The 14550-nt window shown below is 65.9% G+C and overlaps 1 pseudogene; it reads left to right on the top strand.

Annotated features, from left to right (window-relative positions):
- Positions 1 to 8560: 8560 nt before the first annotated feature.
- Positions 8561 to 14202, top strand: LOC101935357 (class I histocompatibility antigen, F10 alpha chain-like; annotated as a pseudogene).
- Positions 14203 to 14550: the final 348 nt, after the last annotated feature.

Below are 14550 nucleotides of genomic sequence, written 5' to 3'. Positions count from 1 at the left end.
AGAAGTTTTGTATCATCTGCAAACTTTGCCACCTCATTGTTTACCCCTTTCTCCAGATCATTTATGAATAAGTTGAATAGGATTGGTCCTAGGACTGACTCTTGGGGAACACCACTAGTTACCCCTCTCCATTCTGAGAATTTACCATTAATTCCTACCCTTTGTTCCCTGTCTTTTAACCAGTTCTCAATCCATGAAAGGACCTTCCCTTTTATCCCATGACAGCTTAATTTACGTAAGAGCCTTTGGTGAGGGACCTTGTGTCACGGACTCACAGATCGTGCTCACTCTTGGCCCTGTGCGGTCCGTGGGGGGTGCCCCTTTTAGTGAGACAGCCCCTCTCGGGGGTCCCCTCTCTCTCGGGGTCAGGCCCCTCCACCTCCTGGAGCTGCACCTCTCGGAGCCTTAGCACGTCTGTCTCTGCCATGGGCCCCCTCAGGGAGTCCACTCGCTCTGGGCCCCCCGGGGCCTCTACCCCCGAAGGGGTTGATGCCACCCTGTTCTCTAGACCGGAGTGACTCTCAGCCAGCATAAAACAGGAGGGTTTATTGAGAGTTGAACCCAGTACAGGAAACTCTCCGGCCTCAGGCCTGGCCTCCCTCAGCCCAGCACATCCCAGTCTCTCTGCATCCAGGTGGGCTCTGCCTGCTCCCCCTCTCCAGCCCAGAGCCCCCCTGCTCCCACCTGGGCCTCTGAGCTCCCCGGCCCCAGGCCCCGCCTCTGTCCATTGTCTTCTCTCCAGGGAAACAGGGTTGTAAACCGGGGCCTCCTCTCCTCGCTTCTGTCCTCTGGCTGGTTAGGTCACTGGGTCCTCACTCTGCAGCCCATTGTCCTCCCACTGGCCAGAACCGGCTGCGTCTCCTCAGCTGGGCCTCCGGGTCACCAGGTCGCCAGGTCACCGGTCGCTGGGGTCTCCATCCTCCCGGCCATCGGCTGGGTCCCCACGTCCTCTCTCCGGTCCGCTGCAAAAATAACTCCCTCTCCCCTCACCTCGTTAAACCAGTAACACCCAGGGAAACTGAGTCCCACCCCCGCCGCATGCAAACCATTGAAACTCCACAGAAAACAAGAAAACCCCCCACTTCGTCACACCTTGTCAAAGGCTTTCTGGAAATCTAAGTACACATGTCCACTGGATCCCCCTTGTCCACATGTTTGTTGACCCCTTCAAAGAACTCTAATAGATTAGTAAGACACGATTTCCCTTTACAGAAACCATGTTGACTATTGCTCAACAGTTTATGTTTTTCTATGTGTCGGACAATTTTATTCTTTACAATTGTTTCAACTAATTTACCCGGTACTGACATTAGATTTACCGGTCTGTAATTGCCGGGATCACCTCTAGAGCCCTTTTTAAATATTGGCGTTACATTAGCTAACTTCCAGTCACTGGGTACAGAATCCGATTTAAAGGACAGGTTACAAATCCTAGTTGATAGTTCCGCAACTTCACATTTGAGTTCTTTCAGAACTCTTGGGTGAATGTCATCTGGTCCCGGTGACTTGTTAATGTTACGTTTATCAATTAATTCCAGGAATTAAGGAAGGAGGGAAGGAAACAAGGAGGGATGGTGGGAAGGAAGGAGGGAAGGAAGGAAGGAGGAAGCGGGAAGCCGGCCCCAGGCTGGGGGGATGGAGGAAGGAAGAAGGAAGGAAGGAGGGAGGGAGGAAGGATGGAGGAAGGAAGTGTAACGATGCTGGTTCTGGCAGGACCCAACTGAGAGTGCCAATTCTGGACAAATTGCTCAAACAGGGCAGTTACAGCCCAAGGCTGGGGTTTTTCCACCTCTAAGGCAAACCAAACCAGCCAGACGAAGAGGTCTTTGGTTTCACCCCACTGGCTAACCGCAAGTCTCACAAGCAATCTCCTTAGACACTCCAGTTTCCCAGTATCACCACCAGTGCCACTCATTATGGGGACAAATGGTTATGAAAACCAATACCCCAGTAAAAGAAAAAGGTTCTCCTGATCCCAAAGGACCAAGCCCCAGACCCAGGTCAATATACAAATCAGATCTTACCCACAAATCACGCTGTTGCCAATCCTTTAGAATCTAAAGGTTTATTCATAAAAGGAAAAAGATAGAGATGAGAGTTAGAATTGGTTAAATGGAATCAATTACATACAGTAATGGGGGAGTTCTTGGTTCAGGCTTGTAGCAGTGATAGAATAAACTGCAGGTTCAAATCAAGTCTCTGGAACATCCCCCGCTGGGATGGGTCCTCAGTCCTTTGTTCAGAGCTTCAGTTTGTAGCAAAGTCCCTCCAGAGGTAAGAAACAGGATTGAAGACCAGATGGAGAAGAGGCATCAGCCTTTTATAGTCTTTTCCAGGTGTAAGAACACCTCTTTGTTCTTACTGTGGAAAATTACAGCAAAATGGAGTCTGGAGTCACATGGGCCAGTCCCTGCATACTTTGCTGGGTTACAAAGCGTATTTGCCTTCTCTCCATGGGTCAGTTGTAGCTGATGGTCCTTAATGGGCCATCAAGCAGGCTAGGCAGAGCTAACACCAACTTGTCCGGGATGTCTCCCAGAAGCATAGCATAAGTTTGAAATACAGACAGTATAGAGCCAATATTCATAACTTAAACTACAAGATTGACACACACATACAGACGGCATAATCATAACCAGCAAACCATAACCTTGTCTTAGACACTCCATTTGACCCCCTTTATACAAGATTTGGTGCCACTACAGGACCTTGGTTGCAACCATGTTCTATATGGTCCCAGACTATGTCAATAATGTCACCGGAAGGATGGAGGGAGGAAGGAGGGAGGGAAGGACGGATGGAGGAAGGAGGGATGGTGGGAAGGAAGGAAGGAGGAAGCAGGAAGCCAACCGCAGGCTGGGGTGATGGAGGGAGGAAGGAGGGAAGGAAGGACGGATGGAGGAAGGAGGAAGGAGGGAGGGAAGGAAGGAAGGAAGCGGGAAGCCGACCCCAGGCTGGGGTGATGGAGGGAGGAAGGAGGGAAGGAAGGACGGATGGAGGGAGGAAGGAGGGAGGGAAGGACGGATGGAGGAAGGAGGAAGGAGGGAGGGAAGGAATGGAGGAAGGAGGAAGGAGGGAGGAGGGAGGGAAGGAAGGAAGGAAGCGGGAAGCTGGCCCCAGGCTGGGGAGATGGAGGAAGGAAGGAGGGGAGGAAGGACGGATGGAGGGAGGAAGGAAGGAGGGAAGGAAAGAAGGAGGAAGCGGCAGCCGTTCCCAGGCAGGCAGGACAGAGGGATGTGCAGCCGGACACCCCAGGGGAGACCCGGTGAAAGGCCGAACCAAAGAGCCTCCGAATGAAAGCTGCAAACAAACGAGCGACCTGGAGACGTGGCCCGGCACCCAGCAAGCAGGCGAAAGACCCCCGGAAAGGCTAAAGGAGGAAGCGAGACCCAGGGGTCTGACCTGGGGTGTGTGGGAGATCTGGGGCTGAGGGACCCAGGGGTCTGACCTGGCGGGGGGAGATCTGGGGCTGAGGGATCCAGGGGTCTGACCTGGGGGGTGTGGGAGATCTGGGGCTGATGGGGGCTGGGAGGGGATGCCTGGCTGGGACAGGTCAGGCAGGGGTCTGGTGTCACGGGGTGTCGGGGAGACAGGGCCCTGCACCCCACTTCCTGCCATTCCCCGGGACTCTCAGCCAGCCAGTAACACAGAAGGTTTATTAGACGACAGGAACACGGCGTAGGGCAGAGCTTGTAGGTACAGAGAACAGGACCCCTCAGTCAGGTCCATCTTGGGGGGTGGGGAGCCCAGACCCCGGTGCTGGGCCTCCCTCTGTTTCCCCAGCCAGCTCCAAACTGAAACTCTCCAGCCCCCAGCCACCCCCCCGCCCCGGCTCCTCCTCCGGCCTCTGTCCAGTGTCCCGGGCAGAAGGTGTCACCTGGCCCCAGCCCTGCTCAGGTATCGTCCCTCAAGTGAAGTCACCCCCGATACCCCCCCACCAGCCAGTCCCAGTAAAACTCCCCCGCAACATCCCCAGGCCCACCCCCCACTCCCTGCTCCCGCACACCCCGGGGTCAGGCTCTCCCCTCCATCACGGCCCCCCATCAGGAGGAGTCCGTCTGTCCGTCCGTCTGCACACGCTGCGCGGAGCCGCCCCAGCGAGGGGACCCGGCCAGCCTCACACGGACAGAAACTCCCCCTCGCCTGAGCCAGCCAGGCCCAACCCCAGGGCTGGATCCGGGCCGGCGCCCTCCACGGGGAACAGGCCCCTGCCCCATTCCTGCCCCCTGAGCCAGCCAGTCCCTGCCCTGGGGCCGGGTGGGAGCCGGCGCCCCCTAGAGGGGACAGGCCCCTGCCCCATTCCTGCCCCCTGAGCCAGCCAGTCCCTGCCCTGGGGCCGGGTGGGAGCCGGCGCCCCCTAGAGGGGACAGGCCCCTGCCCCATTCCTGCCCCCTGAGCCAGCCAGTCCCTGCCCTGGGGCCGGGTGGGAGCTAGCGCCCCCTAGAGGGGACAGGCCCCTGCCCCATTCCCCGCCCCCCTGAGCCAGCCAGTCCCTGCCGTGGGGCCGGATGGGAACCGACGCCCCTATACGGGACAGGCCCCTGCCTCATTCCCTGCCCCACCAAGCCAGCCAGTCCCTGCCCTGGGGCCGGGTGGGAGCCGGCGCCCCCTAGAGGGGACAGGCCCCTGCCCCATTCCCCACCCCCCTGAGCCAGCCAGTCCCTGCCCTGGGGCCGGGTGGGAGCCGGCGCCCCCTAGAGGGGACAGGCCCTGCCCCATTCCCCACCCCCCCAAGCCAGCCAGTCCCTGCCCTGGGGCCGGATGGGAGCTAGCGCCCCCTAGAGGGGACAGGCCCCACCCCATTCCCTGCCCCCCTGAACCAGCCAGTCCCTGCCCTGGGGCCGGATGGGAGCCGGCGCCCCCTGGAGGGGACAGGCCCCTGCCCCATTCCCCGCCCCCCTGAACCAGCCAGTCCACGCCATGGGGCTGGATGGGAGCTGGCGCCCCCTAGAGGGGACAGGTCCCGGCTTTGGGTCTCCTGCAGGGGTCGCTGGGTGGAAATTCAGCCCTTCCCCCGTCTAGCCCCCCGCCTGCCCTGGCCTCCCCCGAGGGCTCGTCCCGAGCGGCCCCGGGGGCAGATCTGGAAGCACAGGCTGTACCGGGCCGGCAGGACGCCTGGCAGCCACAGGGCCCCTGGAATGGACGGACGGATGGACGGAGGCGGGGGGGGAACGTGACTCACGCTTGGCCCACACCCCACGGTCACTCCCTCCTTGTTGTTGTTTCTCTAACGACATGGAAGAATTCTGCTGGCTCCGGATCCAGCCCAAGCCTGGGACGAGGCAGCCAAGACTCCTGGGTTCGCTGGGAGCCAGGACTCCTGGGTTCTACCCTGGCTGGGGGGCCGGGAGCCAGGACTCCTGGGTTCTACCCTGGCTGGGGGGCCGGGAGGCAGGACTCCTGGGTTCTACCATGACAGGGGGGCTGGGAGCCAGGACTCCTGGGTTCTACCATGACAGGGGGGCTGGGAGCCAGGACTCCTGGGTTCTACCCTGGCTGGGGGGCTGGGAGGGGGTCTAGTAGGTCAGATATCGGGACCCTGGGAGCCGGGCATCGTGTTCTGGCCCAGGTGGGTGTTTTGCTAGATGAAGTCTCTGATCAGACCGTGACTCAGTAAGTGTCGGGGGGCCCTGGGGAGCGGCCCCGGGGTGGGGTGTCTAGCCGGGCACTAGCAGGTGCGGAGGCTGACGTGCTGGAGCGGGGCCCCCGGGAGGTTTCTTGCGTGTCTCTGTGTTTGTTTTCTCCCTTGTAAAAGAATTCCATGTCCGTGTGAAGCAGCCGTTAATCACGGGGCTGGAGCCGAGGGGGCTGGGCCACCCTGCACCCAAACACCGCCCAGGCCAGGGAACCCAGCCCAGCCGGCCACGAGCCCCTGTGGGAGGGAGCCTGCCCATAGGGGGCACTGCTGAGCAGAGCAGCACGCAGAGCGAACCCAGGCATCCTGGCTCCTGTCCCCCACCCTCTGACCACTAGACCCCACTCCCCTCCCAGAGCTGGGACAGAACCCAGGAGCCCTGGCTCCCAGCCCCCCCCTGCTCTAACCCACCAGCCCCCACTCCCCTCCCAGAGCCGGGGAGAGAACCCAGGAGTCCTGGCTCCCAGCCCCTCCTGCTCTAACCCACCAGCCCCCCTCCCTTCCCAGAGCCGGGGAGAGAACCCAGGAGTCCTGGCTCCCAGCCCCCCCTGCTCTAACCCACCAGCCCCCACTCCCCTCCCAGAGCCGGGGAGAGAACCCAGGAGTCCTGGCTCCCAGACCCCCTGCTCTAACCCACCAGCCCCCACTCCCCTCCCAGAGCTGGGAGAGAACCCAGGAGTCCTGGCTGGGGCTGGAGCAGTGGCAGAGCAGGAGCAGCCGAGGAGGTCAGGGGCGCAAGGGAGAGCCAGGATGAAGACTGATCTCCTTCCCGCGCCCCCCGCCCCCACCCGCCGCCCGCCGCCCGGCACCGGGCCACATCTGGGATCCATCGCCCGGCCCAGCTGCAAAAGTTCATGGGCTCCTGGCGCTTCCAACCCTGAGCTCATCACAGCGCTCACCGCCCAGCTCCTGAATCATCCCCCTGCGCCCCACGGAACAGCCCCTAGCGCCACCCTGGGGAGCCCTGACTGCCCGGGGAGAGCCCCCTGCTGCCCCCGCCCCACCCCCTGCAGCACAGCCCCTAGCGCCGCCCTGGGGCCATGGGGAGCCCTGACTGCCCGGGGAGAGCCCCCTGCTGCCCCCGCCCCGCCCCCTGCAGCCCAGCCCCTAGCGCCGCCCTGGGGCCATGGGGAGCCCTGACTGCCCAGGGAGAGCCCCCTGCTGCCCCTTTGTCCCAGAGTCCCCGGGCGATGCTCTGGAACTGCTCCCCACAAAGCCAGTCAGGACTTTGGGGAGCCTTCTCTCCCTCGGAGCAGACTGTCTTCAGGGCAAGAAGCTCACATGGCTTCACCTCCTGGGTCTCTCCTGGGAGCATTCAGCATATGCCCCTCCGTGCCCTTCCCACAGCGAGTCCGCCCCGGCGGGGTCCTGGGGAAGCCAGAGGGTCCTGCACCCCCACTCCGCAGTCAGACGTGACTCTCAGCCAGCCGGGGACACAGAAGGTTTATCAGGTGACAGGAACGCGGCCTAGGGCAGAGCCTGTTAGCACAGAAATCAGTGACTTTCAGCCAAGTCCGTCTTGGGGAGTCCTGGGCCAGACGCCCTGGACTCCCCCCTCCTCCAGTCCCCCCACGCAGACTGCCAGACTTCAGTGCCTGGACCTCAGACACCCCTCTTTGACCCTCCTCTCCTCTTTGTCTGTCTTCCCGGGTGTCACGGACTCACAGATCGTGCCCACTCTTGGCCCCGTGCGGTCCGTGGGGGGTGCCCCTTTCAGTGCGACAGCCCTTCTCGGGGGGCCACTCTCTCTCGGGGTCAGGCCCCTCCACCTCCTGGAGCTGCACCTCTCTGAGCCTTAGCACGTCTGTCTCTGCCGTGGGCCCCCTCAGGGAGTCCCCTCGCTCTGGACCCCCCGGGCCTTCACCCCGGAAGGGACGATGCCCCCCCCCCCCCCCGCCCTGTTCTCTAGCCTAGAGCGACTCTCAGCCAGCATCACACAGGAGGTTTATTGAGCGTTGAACACAGCACAGGAAACTCTCTGACCCTGAGGACTGGCCTCCCTCAGCCCAGCACATCCCAGTCTCTCTGCATCCAGGTGGGCTCTGCCTGCTCCCCCTCTCCAGCCCCGATCCCCCCTGCTCCCAGCTGGGCATCTGAGATCACCGGCCCCAGGCCCCGCCTCTGTCCATTGTCTTCTCTCCAGGGAAACAGGGTCACTGGGCCCCCTCTCCCCTCTTCTGTCCTCTGGCCCCTCTGGCTGGAACCGGCTGGTCAGGTCACCGGGGTCCTTTCCCCACAGCCCATTGTCCTCCCACTGGCCAGGACCGGCTGGGACACCCAGGGAAACTGAGTCCCACCCCCTCAGCATGCAAACCATTGGAAAACAAGAAAATCCCCCACCTGGCAAAAGGTGTCACCTGGTCACACACCCCTCCTGGCTCTCAAGTTACACAGGTGCAAACAGCTGGGCCCACCTGCCCCAGGGCCTCAGCAAAATCACACCCCCCAATTCCCACCAAGGATTGGTGCAGCACAAAGGAAAACTGAGGCACACACAGTATTAGTATAGGACAGTAAGACTCCCATGCAACATAACAAGATGAATAAACCCCCACTTCGTCATATCCCCGCCCCGCTCCCTGCAGCCCAGCCCCTAGCGCCGCCCTGGGGCAATGGGGAGCCCTGACTGCCCGGGGAGAGCCCCCTGCTGCCCCCGCCCCGCCCCCTGCAGTACAGCCCCTAGCGCCGCCCTGGGGCCATGGGGAGCCCTGACTGCCCGGGGAGAGCCCCCTGCTGCCCCCACCCCGCCCCCTGCAGTACAGCCCCTAGCGCCGCCCTGGGGCCATGGGGAGCCCTGACTGCCCGGGGAGAGCCCCCTGCTGCCCCCACCCCGCTCCCTGCAGCTCCCAGGGACCCCCACTGGCCCTGCAGGCCGACCTGGGTCCCAGGCAGGGTTAATGATCAGAGCTACCAAGTCTCCTCCCCTGCCCGTCACCCACTTTCATTTTCACTCTCGGCACCTGGGCTGGGTCCTGCTGGGCCGAGCTTCCCCTACCTGGACACGCACCCCCACCACATCCCCCCGCCCGGCTGGGGGCTCCTGCCCCACCCTGCTCCCGGACGCCTGGGTCCCTGATCGCTGCCGTGGGGATGGGGCCCCGGAAACCCCTGCTGCTGGTGTTGCTGGCGCTGTGGCCCCTACTCGGCCTGGCTGAGCCAGGTGGGTCAGGGGGGTGAACGGCCGGGCACTCGGGGGTCAGGGCCGGAGCAGTGGGGTGTGAGGAGAGGGAGAGCTCCAGGGAGAGGGGGCTGGGGGCACCCTCACCCCAGCAGGAAATCCGGGCTGCCTCGGTGCCCAGGGCGGTGCCAGGGCCTGTGCTGCAGGGAGCGGGGCGGGGGACTCAGCAGGGGGTGCTGTGCTGGAGGGGGCAGGTGGGGGGCACCGTGCGGGGGGGCGGTTGTGTCCCTCCCCGAACTCACCCCCTCTCCCGCCGCGGCGCAGCCTCCAGCGGGCCCCACTCCCTGGCCTACCACTACGTGGGCACCTATGACGCCTCGGGGCTGCTGGAGTTCGGGGCGGCCGGGCTGCTGGATGGGGCCCCCATCGACGGCTACGACCGCGCCACCCGCGCCAAGGTGCCCGCCCAGCCCTGGGTGCGCGAGGGGCTGGGCCCCGAGTACTGGCGCCAGGGGGGCGCCTCGCGGGCCGCCAAGGAGGACTGGTTCCGTCGCAACGTGGAGATCCTCAAACAGAGAAGCAACCAGACGCAGGGTGAGCGACCCCTGACCCCCCTGTGCCCTGAGCCCCCCGACCCCCAGCATCCCGGCCCCCCAGTGCCATGACCTCCCGGCCCTGAGCCCCCCAGCTCTGCCCCCCCCAGCCCCCAGCGCCCTGACCCTCCAGCCCTGAGCCCCCCGACCCCCAGCATCCCGGCCCCCCAGCGCCATGACCTCCCGGCCCTGAGCCCCCTAGCTCTGCCCCCCCGACCCCCAGCGCCCTGACCCTCCAGCCCTGAGCCCCCCGACCCCCAGCATCCTGGCCCCCCAGCGCCATGACCTCCCGGCCCTGAGCCCCCCAGCTCTGCCCCCCCAACCCCCAGCACCCTGACCCTCCAGCCCTGAGCACCCCGACTCCCCAGCCCTCTGACCCCCACCAGCCCTGAGCCCCCCAACCCCCCAGCATCCTGACCCTCCCCTCCGGCCCCCCGTGCCCTGAGCCCCCGACCCCCCAGCATCCAGGCCCCCCAGCGCCCTGATCCTCTCCCTGGGCCCCGAGTGCCCTGAGCCCCCCAGCTCTGCCCCCTCCCAGACCCCCAGCACCATGACCTCCCAGCCCTGAGCCCCCCAGCACCCTGATCCCCTGGGCCCCGAGTGCCCTGAGCCCCCCAGCTCTGCCCCCCCGACCCATAGCATCCTGAACCACTGGCCCAGAGCCCCCCGATCCCCCAGCACCCTGACTCCCCCGAGATCCCCCCATGGCCTGGTGCATGGCTCCCCCCATGGTCTGTGGTCTGACCCTGTGGCCCCATGCCCCCCCAGAACCCCCCGTGGCCCATGGCCTGACCCTGTGGCCCCATACCCCCCCCAGACCCCTGCGGCCCGTGGCCTGACCCTGTGGCTCCATGCCCCCCCCCCAGAACCCCCCGTGGCCCGTGGCCTGACCCTGTGGCCCCATGCTCCCCCCAGCCCCCCGTGGCCCGTGGCCTGACACGTGGCTCCGTCCCCAGGCCACCACACGCTGCAGTGGGCGTTGGGCTGCGAGCAGGAGCCCGGGGGGGTGGTTCGCGGCTGGTACCAGTTTGGCTACGACGGGCAGGACCTGGTGATGTTCGACCGGGGGAACCGGCGCTGGCTGGCGGCTCTGTCCTGGGCCGAGGCCACGCGGCGCCGCTGGGACGCCCAGCCCGAGTTCGGGGAGCGGCTGCACCACTACCTGGGGGGACACCTGCCTGGAGTGGCTGGCTCAATTCCTGCACAGCCGGCGCGCCTGGGCCAGGAGGGCAGGTGAGGGCCGGGGGGCGTCACCCCAGAGGAAGGGGGCCTGGGCAGGGGTCACCCCATGGAACGGGGCTAGGGGGGCAGTGACCCCATGGAACGGGGCCTGGGCAGGGGTCACCCCATGGAACGGGGTCTGGGGGGGCAGTGACCCCATGGAACGGGGCCTGGGCAGGGGTCACCCCATGGAACGGGGTCTGGGGGGGCACTCACCCCATGGAACGGGGCCTGGGCAGGGATCACCCCATGGAACGGGGCTAGGGGGGGCAGTGACCCCATGGAACGGGGTCTGGGCAGGGGTCACCCCATGGAACGGGGTCTGGGGGGGCAGTGACCCCATGGAACGGGGCCTGGGCAGGGGTCACCCCATGGAACGGGGCTAGGGGTGGGGCACTCACTCCATGGAACAGGGCCTACCTGAGCAGGGGTCATCGCCCCATGGATTAGGGGGCCGGGAGGAGGGGTGACTCCATGGTTTGGAGGAGGGGCGACCTCGGGTTGGGGTGACCCCACAGATCAGGGGCTGTGGTGATTCCAAGGAAAGGGGGAGGGGTGACCCCACAGATGTGGGGCTGGGCTCACACTGTCTTTTCCCTCCAGCCGCCCCCCAGCTGCAGGCCTGGTCCCGCCCGACCCCCGGGCGCCCGGGCTGGCTGACTCTGGGGTGCCAGGCCTGGGGGTTCCCCACGCGGGACATCGAGGTGTCCTGGCTGCGGGGGAACGCGACGCTGCCGGGGGCTGAGGCGGGCACGGGGCTGCCCAGCGGGGACGGGACCTACCAGCGCGAGAGCCGCCTGGGGGCGCCCGAGGCAGAGGCCCAGGGGGTGCGGTGCCAGGCCAGGCACGGGGACCTCGAGACGCCGCTGGAGACTGCGTGGGGTAAGTGCCCCCCCTGCACCCCCTTCCCACCACTGCCCTGCCACCGGGATCCCCCCAGAGACCCTCCAGCACCCCTTCCCCCCACTGCCCTGTCACCGGGATCCCCCCAGAGCCCCCCCAGTGCCCCCTTCCCCCCACTGCCCTGCCACCGGGATCCCTCCAGCACCCCTTCCCCCCACTGCCCTGTCACCGGGATCCCCCCAGAGCCCCCCCAGTGCCCCCTTCCCCCCACTGCCCTGCCACCGGGATCCCTCCAGAGCCCCCTTCCCACCACTGCCCTGCCACCGGGATCCCCCCAGAGCCCCCCCAGTGCCCCCTTCCCCCCACTGCCCTGCCACCGGGATCCCCCCAGTGCCCCCTTCCCCCCACTGCCCTGTCACCGGGATCCCCCCAGTGCCCCCTTCCCCCCACTGCCCTGCCACCGGGATCCCCCCAGAGCCTCCTTCCCCCCACTGCCCTGCCACCGGGATCCTCCCAGAGCCCCCCAGCACCTCCTTCCCCCCACTGCCCTGTCACCGAGATCCCCCCAGTGCCCCCTTCCCCCCACTGCCCTGCCACTGGGATCCCCCCAGAGACCCTCCAGCGCCCCTTCCCCCCACTGCCCTGCCACCGGGATCCCCCCAGAACCCCCCCAGCGCCTCCTTCCCCCCACTGCCCTGCCACCGGGATCCCCCCAGAGCCCCCCCAGCGCCCCCTTCCCCCCACTGCCCTGCCACCGGGATCCCCCCAGAGCCTCCTTCCCCCCTCTGCCCTGCCACCAGGATCCCCCCAGAACCCCCCCAGCGCCTCCTTCCCACCACTGCCCTGCCACCGGGATCCCCCCAGAGCCCCCTTCCCCCCACTGCCCTGCCACTGGGATCCCCCCAGAGACCCTCCAGCGCCCCTTCCCCCCACTGCCCTGTCACCGGGATCCCCCCAGATCCCCCCCAGTGCCCCCTTCCCCCCACTGCCCTGTCACCGGGATCCCCCCAGAGCCTCCTTCCCCCCACTGCCCTGCCACCAGGACCCCCCCAGAGCCCCCCCAGCACCCCCTTCCCCTCACTGCCCTACCACCAGGATCCCCCCGTGCCCCCTTCCCCCCACTGCCCTGTCACCAGGATCCCTCCAGATCCCCCCAGCGCTTCCTTCCCCCCCACTGCCCTGCCACTGGGATCCCCCCAGAGCCCTCTTCCCCCCACTGCCCTACCACCGGGATAGCTCCCAGAGCCCCCCCCAGCACCTCCTTCCCCCCACTGCCCTGCCACCGGGATCCCCCCAGAGACCCCCCACTGCCCCCTTCCCCCCACTGCCCTGCCACCGGGATCCCCCCAGTGCCCCCTTCCCCCCACTGCCCTGCCAGCCCCCTGCTGCCGGGAGCCTCCCACCCCCATTTCTAACCGTTCTCCCCATGGCTCTGTCCCAGCCCCCAGGAGCCGGTCGGACAGAGGGGGTGTTTCCCTCAAGACCGTGGCCGGGGTGACTCTGGCGGTGCTGGGGGGCCTGGCCGGCCTGGCGGGGGTGCTGCTGCTGTGGAGGAGACGAGGTAAGAGTGGGGCAGGGCAGGGGGCTCGGGCGCCGGCTCGGGGGGGGGGGGGGATCAGCTGGGCTGAGAACGGTCACAACTCGTCTCCCGAACTCACCCACCGCTTGTGTCTTTGCAGCTGGCTGGACGCTGGGACAGTCCAGACTGGGCCTGGTCTCAGGTGAGAGACCCCCCTGGCGCCCCCTTTATACAGGGAGTGGGGTCCTGGGGGGATATGCCCCTGGGGTCTTGCCCCCCCCGGGCTCCCCTATCCAGGAGCCCCCTGGGCCTTCTCCCTGCCCCTCCCCAAGGGGCTATGCCTCTGGGCTCCCCTTTCCCACAGGGATCCCCCCTCCAGGAGCCCCCCCATTCCCCCTGCCCCCTCCCTGTCGGGGATACACCTCCTGGGGCCCCCTCTCCCTGGGGCTCCACTCCAGGTCTTCCCTGTCCCACCCCCACGCACTCCCTTCCCCATGGGAGACATGCCCCTGGGAGCTCCCTGTGCCCCCTTCCTCATTGTGGCATACCCCCTCGCAAACCCCCTTGACACCGGGCTGGGGGGGACACCCCCCCTCCCCATGCACTGACTAACCTGCCCCCTTCTCCTCCCCCAGAGGAAGAGGTGCCCGAAGACAGATGATCCCGTGGGTCCGGTAAGTGCAGCGACCCCCTGCCCCCCTACACAGCCCCCACTCCGCACCTGGGGATTTCTGGGGGAGCAGATCCGCCCCCCCGTGGCCACAGCAGGTACTCCAGCCGACTTCCCCAGCTCCCAGTACCGCCAGTCTCCCCTCCGCCCCCCAGTGGGGTTTCTGGGGGGGGGGTGACCCCCGCCTTTCCCCTAGCTAATGCCTTTACCAACATCAGCAGGTTTTCCCTCCACCCCCCGGTCCGTTTTCGCTCATTCCCTTGTTTTTCCCCCAGGCCGGATTTTCCACGCGGACGCCTGGGTTCCTTGCAGATCGCGTCCCATGGCTGGACACATGACTTGATTCGGAAACGTCGTCTGGCCCTTGAGAACCTGGGGGCCCCACTGATTGCCAATTGATTTCTGCTCTCCAACTCCGCTGCCCCCGGGTTCACTGGCTCACCTCCGCGCCCCCCGCGCTGTCCCGCCCAGGGCCGCACGCCAAGGCAGGGAACTAAGGGCTATGGGAAATTGCCCCTTTCCTTTGCTGGCCGTACAGCTCCGAGCACCCGAGGCCAGGGCATTGCTGCAATATGGATCATAAAGAACTGTTTGTAATCATCACCCGCGTCGGTGCCTCACCCCAGCGCCAGGGCTTGGCGGCAAAACATGTCCCAGCAGCAAAACCCAAGCGGCTGGCGGATTCACAGAACCAGCACCCCACAGGGAACAGGCCCCCTTCCCCGCCCCCCTGAGCCAGCCAGTCCCCGTCCTGGGGTCAGATCAGAGCCAGCGCCCCGCAGGGGACAGGCCCCCAGCCCCTTTCCCTGCCCCCCTGAGCCAGCCAGTCCCCGTCCTGGGGCCGGATCGGAGCCAGCGCCCAGCAGGGGACAGGCCCCTGCCCCATTCCCTGCCCCCCTGAGCCAGCCCGTCCCTGCCCTGGGGCCAGATGGGAGCCGGCACCCCACAGGG

Source organism: Chrysemys picta, chromosome 12 (assembly GCF_011386835.1).
Source record: "Chrysemys picta bellii isolate R12L10 chromosome 12, ASM1138683v2, whole genome shotgun sequence".
In the NCBI taxonomy this organism is placed as follows: Eukaryota; Metazoa; Chordata; order Testudines; family Emydidae; genus Chrysemys; species Chrysemys picta.
The sequence above is the reverse complement of the archived record's forward strand: the minus strand, read 5'-3'. Positions and strand labels throughout refer to the sequence as shown.